Source organism: Microtus oregoni, unplaced genomic scaffold, assembly GCF_018167655.1.
Source record: "Microtus oregoni isolate MIOR12 unplaced genomic scaffold, Mior012 000011F_ref0000422, whole genome shotgun sequence".
In the NCBI taxonomy this organism is placed as follows: Eukaryota; Metazoa; Chordata; class Mammalia; order Rodentia; family Cricetidae; genus Microtus; species Microtus oregoni.
The window spans coordinates 42722228-42731793 of record NW_024543070.1 but is presented as its reverse complement, the minus strand read 5'-3'; positions in this window follow the sequence as shown (position 1 = coordinate 42731793).

Genomic DNA, 9566 nt, shown 5'->3' with positions numbered 1-9566 from the left:
ACTGACATCCAAAGGAGCTGTACCAGCTTACACTCCCACCAGCAATGGGGGAGTGATCATTTTACCCACAACCTCTCCAGCATTAGTTGCCATCAGTGTTTTTGATCTTGGCTCTTCTTACAGGTGTAAGTTGGAATCTCAGAGTTGTTTTGATTTGCATTTCTCTGATGACTAAGGATGCTGAGCATTTCCTTAAGTGTCTTCCAGCCATTTTAAGTTTTTCTGTTGAGAGTTCTCTGTTTAGGTCTGTGCTCCATTTTTTATTTGATTATTTGTTCTTTTGATGACCAATTTCTTGAGTTCTTTGTATATTTTGGAGATCAATTTTTCAACTGTTACAGGGACAAATACAATGATGTATAAATCATGTGTCCACACCCTTATCTTCAGAACCATGAGTATTATATTACAAGGCAAAAGAGAGTTGTGAGAAAGACATGGCCCTGTTTTGTTGGTTTTACAGATGGAAGGGGCCATTGTCCAAATAATGCAGGGATCTCTTTGATGCTGATAAAGGTAAGGATACAGATTCTCTTCCATACTTTCCACGAGGAACGTGTCCCTAACAACACCTTAATTTTAGTCCATTGTGACCAGCACCATATGCTGGACCTATAGAACTTTATAATGGTAAGTTTACATTTGTATTGTTGATAGGGCAGCAACACCAAACTAAGAAAATTAGAATATTATTCAGGATTATAAGAAATGAGTACTGATACATGCTACAACATGGATAGACCTTGAAAACTGCATATATGTAATCATAGAAGTCCACATCACATATATTCCATTTTTGTGAAATAGCAAAAGTGCTGAATAAAAAGACAGCAAGCAGAGCAGCACATTCAACACAGGTGGCACATTACAGTCCATCTTATGTCCACCATGTTGTCCTCACTGAGAGAAGCTTTTCTTCCTTTGCTGTGTTTGTCAGGAATTTTATCACGGCAGTGAGAAACGAAACTGGTATGGAGACACATAGCCCGTCACCGACTTCTCGCCAGTCATCCAGCACGATAGAACTATACTCTCCATCTTCAGCTCTAGGAACCAGACATATAGTGGTTTTCACTGTCCTCGTCTCTGCACCTGTGTGGCTGCTGTGTCTCTGTCCCTTTTCATCTTCCTTTGGATTTCATTAGTAAATTTAAAATTTAAAACTATGGCTTCATTGTTTTCTGTTCTAGAAGTTCTAGTCAATAAAGTTGTTAAGGGTCCTGAAAAGTATTTACAAGGTACATTCATCCATTCTACAATAGAATACTTATTACACATTTGCAATTGTGTTGTCTGAGGCATACTTCACTTGGTGACTAAGCATTCACAGTCTACTGGAGACAAAGACAAGTAAGTTTGGACAATGTAGAAGATATTCTAATGAAGAAATTAATTGATTAAAAATGTTGGATTTAGTTTATTCCAGTAAGCGCTTAATTGAAGTGTTAAGAATGACATATAATGCTTAAACTTAGTGCAGTGGTTCTCTGTCTTCTTAATTCTGTGACCTTTTAATACAGTTCCTTATGTTGTGGTGACTCCCAACCATGAAATTATTTCATTGCTGTTTTATAACTGTAGTTTTTCTATTGTTATAAATTATGATGTAAATATCTGTGCTTTGTAATGGTCTTAAGTGACCCTTGTGAAAAGGTCATCTGACAAATCCCAAGGGTTACGACTCACAGGATAAGAACCACTGGCTTAGGGATGGAATGCAACTTACTGGTATGAGAACTTGCCTGGCATGTGTGAAGCACCGAGTGTGATCCCAGCGTGGAAATATAAATAAATACTTAAAAGTCAAATATTCTAATACTAGAGACAAACTAATATGGAAGAAGTTACTAAAAATGTATCTAGCCTAGTTGGGTGGTAGGATGCAGAAAAAGCACTCAAATGGTGTCTCAAAACCATCTGTATTTTTAGTTCCAGGGGATCTGATATCCTCTTCTGACCTCCACAGGCACCAGGCATGTAGTATATATAGGCAAAACACTCACGTGCATAAAAGAAAAAACAAAACTATTTGTCTTTGTTTATAGGACACAGATGAATCCCTGGCTCCAAACACAGTTCACTCGCTCATTCTCCAAACACAAAGGGGTTAAAATGCTCACTCTTGTGCATAGTGAGAGGTCTTTCAGAAGTCCAGTGGAACAGTGTTTTATAAACTCAATCAGCCTTTATTACAGCGGCAGCAACAATGTTTCACAGAAATAATCTCCACACTTACCCCATCAGACAGGATTTCAGTAACTAAATTATGTTGCCGGATGACCAGATACACGTTCTATATGAAATACAATTCAATGCTAAACTTGAAACTGCTGCCAGATACATGTTCTATATGAGATACAATTCAATGCTAAACTTGAAACTGCTGCCCGGCCAATTAACTTGGGGAGAAGTGCTAGAAATGAATTATATACCCAATTTGCAAGTTCATTTGTTGCTATGCCAAGGTTCAAATCCAGGATTACAGGGAGCCCACCACTGTCTCCCCAGGAAACATGTTAGGAAATGGTAATTTAAAGGAGATTAAGTAGCTTGCTCAAGATGGTGATGTAGCAAGGGTTGGATACATCAGATCCAATTCCAAAGAAGACTCCAGAGACCAGACCGCTCTGTGCTGAACTGTCACCTCATGACTTTAACCATCAGACACTAGCGGTTAAAACCTACTCAGAGATTCTGTATAGCCTTAGACTAAGACTGCAAACAAATAATAGAAGTACAACCTGCATTTCAGACTAAGGTTAGTCTTCGTGACTTAAATGTCAATAGAGTTGAAGACTCAATGTTGTATCCATGTTTCCCACAAGGATTCCACTTCTAGATGGAATACTGATCACGTGCAGTTCCAATCAAAATTCCAGAAGACTTTTTGGTAAATACAAAGAAGTTGGTTCTAGAGCTGAGTGTGATTTGTAAAATACGGTATTGTCGTCGTTGTTTTCATCGGGATTGTCAGAAACCCGATTCCAACACTTATGTTCCAACAAGAACAATATTGAATTGATGGAAAATAGATAATCAGATAATGGGACATGGAGCATCCAGACATATAGACAGGCAGATGGTCAACTTTTTTCAATTAAATTCTCAAATATATCTTTTAATTTAAATTAAATGAATTTTAGTGGGCTGAAGATATAGTCAGTGGTGTAATGTATACTTGTCTTGCAAAAGAGTCCTGGGCCCAATCATCAGCACCACACACAGGAAAACTGACACATAAAATTATAAAATTATACACATTAATGGACTACCTGTGATATGTGTGTACCTGAGTGTATGTATGTGAACTACACAGGTGTAGGTTCCCAGAAGAGGGCATTAGATCCCTGGAACTGGAATTACAGACTGTTGTGAAACACCATGTGGGTGCTAGGAATCAAATCCAGGTCCTCAGGATCAGCAACCACTGAAACATGTCTCCAATCCCTCCCCCATATAATGTTTTAGTACATGTATTCAGCATACATGGTAGTGTACGTCTTTTATCCCAATACTTGGAGGTAGAGGCAAGTGGATCTCCATGAGTTCAAAGCCAGCAAAAGCTACACAGTGCGATACTGTCTCAAATCCCCCTATCCAAACACACAAAAAATAAAACAAGATCTATACATTCTATAATATTTAAATTAGGTTAAAAATCTGTCTTCTCAAACATTTGTTACTTCCTCATGTGAAGACATCTTAAGATACTGTCTATCTTCTTGAACTGTAAAATCTTACATGTTTACTCTCTTTAGTCATTGTGCAGTGCAATAGTCACACACTGGGGTTGCCTACTGAGACTGAGTTACAGGTTAGATATGTGGATCAAACGTCCTATGCTAACCCACTAATGTCATTTCTGTTTTTATGTATGATTGAAAACCAAATTGAATTATTTTCTATATTCACCCAGTTAAATAATAACACACACACACACACACACACACACACACACACTGTTCAATCAATATCTTTTAAGGATTTCTTTTTATTTCATGTGCAGTGGGGTTTTACTTACAGGACAGTGTTGGATCCCCGGGAACTGGAGTTACAGACAGTTGTGAGCTGCCACGTGGGTGCTAGAAAATGAACCCAGGTCCTTTGGAAGAGCTGCCAGTGCTCTTAACTGCAGGGAGCCGGACAGGATCGCCATTACAAGATGGCGCCGACATCCTGTCTTGTTGGAAATAAACACTCCATATATGGCTATGCCTTTGGGAGCTGCGTGTCCCCTGCTTCCCGCATGCGTGGTGGTTTAGAGTCCTTGGGCCTATCCTGACGCAGTCTAGTGTCAGCTGATGGTGGCAGCCAATCACAGGGCGACCCGTGTGCCTACTCCCTATATAAGCAGCTGCTTTAGTGCTCTCAGGGCCCCTCGCTTCCTGCTTGCCCCATCAACCAAGAGGCATTCCATTAAAGCGTGATCTGAGAAGAATCTTTGTGTGGTGGTTGTTCTTTCTCACTGGTCGAGAAGTTCGCCGCATTTAACCACTGAGCCATCTGTCCAGCCCCATATTTTTTTTTTTTGATTTTTCGAGACAGGGTTTCTCCGTAGCTTTTGGTTCCTGTCCTGGAACTAGCTCTTGTAGACCAGGCTGGCCTCGAACTCACAGAGATCCACCTGCCTCTGCCTCCCGAGTGCTGGGATTAAAGGCGTGCGCCACCACCGCCCGGCCAGCCCCATATTTTTTGACAAAGAAGCAAAGATATGCAGGAGACAAAGGACAGTCTTCTCAGGAAAACAGTTCAGATGCTCAGGTATGCATCTGCATGAGGTGAACCTCAGTCTATACTTTGCATAAACTATAATCTAGTAAGCCTGACTTAAAAAATAAATTTGGACAGTCTCCTTAATAGTGCTTTCCACATCTCTGCTCTGGGGATCAAATACATGAGTGAGATATAAACTCAGTTTAGTGGGTTGTAATTTTTATTCTTTGTTGTTTTGGTTTTTTCAAGACGTAGCTTCTCTGTGTAGCTCAAGTTGTCCTGGAATTCGATATGTAGGCCTTGAAGGTCTTGAACTCACAGAGATCAGCCTGCTTCTGCCTTTTGAGTGCTTAGGTTAAATGTGTGCACCACCACCACCTGGCATGACTATTATTCTTTTTTTTTTTTTTTTTTTTTGGTTTTTGGAGACAGGGTTTCTCTGTGGTTTTGGAGCCTGTCCTGGAACTAGCTCTTGTAGACCAGGCTGGTCTCGAACTCACAGAGATCCGCCTGCCTCTGCCTCCCGAGTGCTGGGATTAAAGGCGTGCGCCACCACCGCCCAGCTTACTTAAAAGAACACTAGAAGGCTGGGATTATAGATCAGTTGTTTGCATAAAATCCTGGTTCAATCCCCAGAATTGCATAAACCAGATATAGTAGTACAGTTCTGTAATCCCAGCAGCACTCAGGATGTGGAGGCCAGCCTGGGCTACATGAAATCCTTAAAAGGTATACATACATAAACACACACACACAAAGAGAGAGAGAGAGAGAGAGAGAGAGAGAGAGAGAGAGAGAGAGAACAGGAAATATCAGAATCACCGCACAGAGTAAAATGAATATTATTAGTGAAACATTTGCTTCAGTTTCATATAGTATGTTTGTGTGTTCTATGTTCATGCATCAGGAAAACAGAAATCATGTCACTATATTTTTAAGAGATAATTTTAAAAAGGAAGCTGGTTAAATAAATACTGAAAAAGTCGAGAAATTGAGTTGAAGACACTAAAGCAAGTAGATATCAGTAATGCAGAAACTGCTAATTCGTTTAGGCTTCTGGAATGAAGAAAAGTGGCAGGGTTATTGGATCCCCAAACTGAGATCATCCAACAAGGCTAAAATCAAAAAGAAGCCATAGAGAGAGTGTTGGCTACTCTCCCCTCTCTTCTGTTTTGGGGCAGTGTTTAAAGGTTAGTTTTAGCCAGTTGTCAGCTGGCAGTCTGAAGAGTCTCAAAGAGCATTCTTGCAGAGTAGAGAAGAATGAGGACCAGATTTGAGAGCAAATGGGCCAGAATGTATTTCTGCAGAGGTCAGAGTCTGAAAGATTTGAATACCATTACACTAGAGGACAAAGTTAGTTTGTAGTTTGTGCTGTTTTTTGTTTACATAGAAAAATAGCCACAGTTGTTGGTGGTGGTATTTTACCGTTTTGGTCTCTTTGGGGGGGGGGGCTGCCACCCAACAACCAAATAAATCACACATGGAGGCTTATTCTTAGCTATGAATGCTTGGCTTGTTTCTTACCAGCTTTTCTTAAATTATCCCATCTATCTTTGGCTTCGGGGCTTTTATCTTTCTCTATTCCTGTATACCTTTTCTTTCCTTCTTACTCTGTGTCTGCCTGTAGCTGGGTGGCTGGCCCCTGACATCCCCCTCTTTCCTCTCTCATTCCCAAATTCTTTCTCTTTCAGGCTTCTCATATTTGTCCTCTCTGCCTGCCAGCCCTGTCTATTTCTCTCTCCTGCCTTGCTATTGGCTGCTCAGCTCTCTATTAGACAATCAGGTGTTTTAGACAGGCACAGTAACACAGCTTCACAGAGTTAAACAAATGCAACACAGATGAAAGTAACACAGCTTAAAATAATATTCTCTGACATACAATTAGTCCTTACAGGATTCAAAAATTTGCTTTAAAAATTGTGTGTATGTGTGCATGTATGCTTGTGTGTGTGCATTTGTGTGTGTATATGTGTTTGCATACATATGTGTGCATGCATGTGGAGAGCAGAGGTACTCTTTGGGTGTGTTTCCTCAGGGGTCTCTTACTTGGACTTGGGCTCACCAAGCCAACTACTGCATCCTGCTTTTTACATGAGTTCAAGGGATTTAACTCAGGTTCTTATATTTGTATATCAAATATTTGTCAACTGAACTATCTCCCCAGCCTGAATTGTACCCTTTTTGATGTACATAAGAAAAGCAATTTGAGCCAGGCGGTGGTGGTGCAGACCTTTAATCCCAGCACTTGGGAGGCAGAGGCAGGTGGATCTCTGTGAGTTTGAGGTCTACAAGAGTGAGTTATAGGTTCCAAAGCTCCACAGAGAAACCCTGTATCTAAAAGACAAAAACAAAAAACAAAACAAAAACAACAACAACAAGAAGAAGAAGAACAACAACAACAAAAGAAAATCAGTTGGCTCCAATGACCTCTCATCAGGCTATCTGCTAGCCCTTCTTCACTTCCCTGAGCTTGAGTCCCACTTCATGGTTGAGCCTTGATGTGGGATTCCCCTCTGTATGCTGTGAATACCATTGGTTAATAAAGAAATTGGCTTGGCCTGATAGGCTAGAATAGAGCTAGGCAGGGAAAACTAGACTGAATGTTGGAAGAAAGAAGGGCAGAGTCAGTGAGAAGCCATGTAGCCCTGCTAGAGACAGAAGCCATAACTTTAGCTGGTAAGTCACAGCCACATGGTGATACACAGATTAATGGGATGGGTTAAATTAAGATATAAGTGTTAGCCAATAAGAACCTAGAGCTAATGGGCCAAGCAGTGTTTTACAATTTCTGTGTGGTTATTTCTGGGCTGAGCAGCCAGGAACCAACAAGTGGCCCCTACAACAGAGCCTTTGCGGTTGCACACATCCCAGCACCTCCTTTGGAGTTTCTCCACTTCGAGCAGTGGTTCTCAACCTTCATAATGCTGTGACCCTTTAGTGGTTCTTCATGTTGTGGTGACCCCCAATCATTAAACTGACACTTTTTGTCATAAAGTTCTATTTCATAACTGTAATTTGGCTGTTATGAACTATAATGTAAAATTTTGATGTGCAACCAACAGGGCCACTGGTTTAGAGCCACTGACTTAGGATAATGGTGCAGAAACAATGTGCTTCCACCACTTTCTTTTGTCTGACTTCACTTTTTTTTAAAAAGTGGTTCAGGTAATATTGTTTTAAATACAAGTAGATCATTATCTGCTGAAAGGCAATGAATATTTGCTGGCTGGCTGGATACTCTTGGATACAAAATATCTCAGTTGTAAATTTCATCTGGGGTGGTAGAGTGGTCCCGAAGAATTCCCCAAGTTCTTATTTTAATGACCACCAGATGTGACTATGCTGCCACCTATTGGTAGCATATCCTACACGTAGGGAAAATACTTGGAGAAAAGTATGCTTGGAAGCAAAAGGAAAGTCTTGGTTTTCAGGGACAATATGCTTATAATCACCTCTCCTCAAGCTGGCTCTTTGACAGTAACAGCATTTTATCCTGAATGTTTAACACACTTACAAATAACATTCACAGTTTTTATAAATACATGTCAGTAGCTCATGATTCATGTGATGGGTAAGTCTTCTTTGATAAAATAAAAACCAAAGGTCTATGTGTATTTTGGGTGTGAGATTGTTTTTTGTTGGTTTGAGTCTACTCTGTAATCCTGACCAGCCTGGAAATCACTGTATTGACCAGGCTGGCCACTATTTGGTTCACACCTGTCTCTGCCTTAGGGGTCTGAGATTAAAGGCAAGTGCCACCAGACTTGCCTGGAACCCCTGGTTTTTAAAAGTCTGATAACCAGATATTTTTTAAAAGAAAGCTTAGTGATTTTACTGCTTTTGAACTTCTGTTTTTATATGACTACCCTCTTTAAAGGACACTCTTCTGCTCAAAGAGTCTTTGTCAAGTCTTACGTGGTAAAAATTCAAAATATAATTTTGTAAAAATAATATGGTTGCAAAATTCAGGGAAGTAGGAGTATAAAGTTAGCATTCCACATAACAGTAAACTGTACTATCAAAAGAAACTGTCTCAGCTGAAGAGAGTTGAGGCTGAGTCAGGCTAGCCTAAAGGTTAGGAAACACTTCCCTTAAGGACCTGATGTTTGCTGTAAGTGGAATGTCTGGGACTGTGAAATGTGGGCCCAACTGACTCTTTCAGAATAACACATCATACACCCCAGTCCTGCTCACCTCCTAGTCCCTTCATATCTGCCCCTCACCCTTGCAATGTCCCCCAAAAAGAACCCTCCAAAATTAATTGAAACCAACCAACCAACCAACCAAAAACAACAACAACAACAACAAAAACCACTTGCTCCTCCATCTTTCCCACCTTTCCAACACCTCTTCATTTGTCCTAGTGGCATTGGGAGCTGCAGTGTGTCACTCAACCCTTTTGTCCAATCAGCCCCACCCGCAAATGTTTATTGCAATGCATCATTACCGGACCCTCACTGGAACTCCTCTGGGACATCCCTCAGCCACCCCAAGTCATGGAGATCCTGCAGTTATGGTTCTGCAGGACCAGTCCCTTTACAGACTTCAATAGGTCATAGATGAGGCCCAGGATATGGGTCTGAGTGGTAGCTGAGCTTGGCTTGTCTGGGACACTGAGACCAACCCCCTCCAAAGAGGGATGGAGCCAGCTTTCCTAGACCTACACCCTGGGTCAGCTCTCTCATGCCTGTGGTGAGGGATGGGGTCAGTTCTCCCAAGTGCAGTAGGGGTTGGGAGGCATCTCTCCCATGAGGGCCAGGGCCAGATGCTCCCCTGCGGCAGTGTCCAAGGGGCAGGGCCGGCTCTAGAAGGGCTCCTGAAGGGCAGTGCTGGCTCAGCACAACCCTCAGATT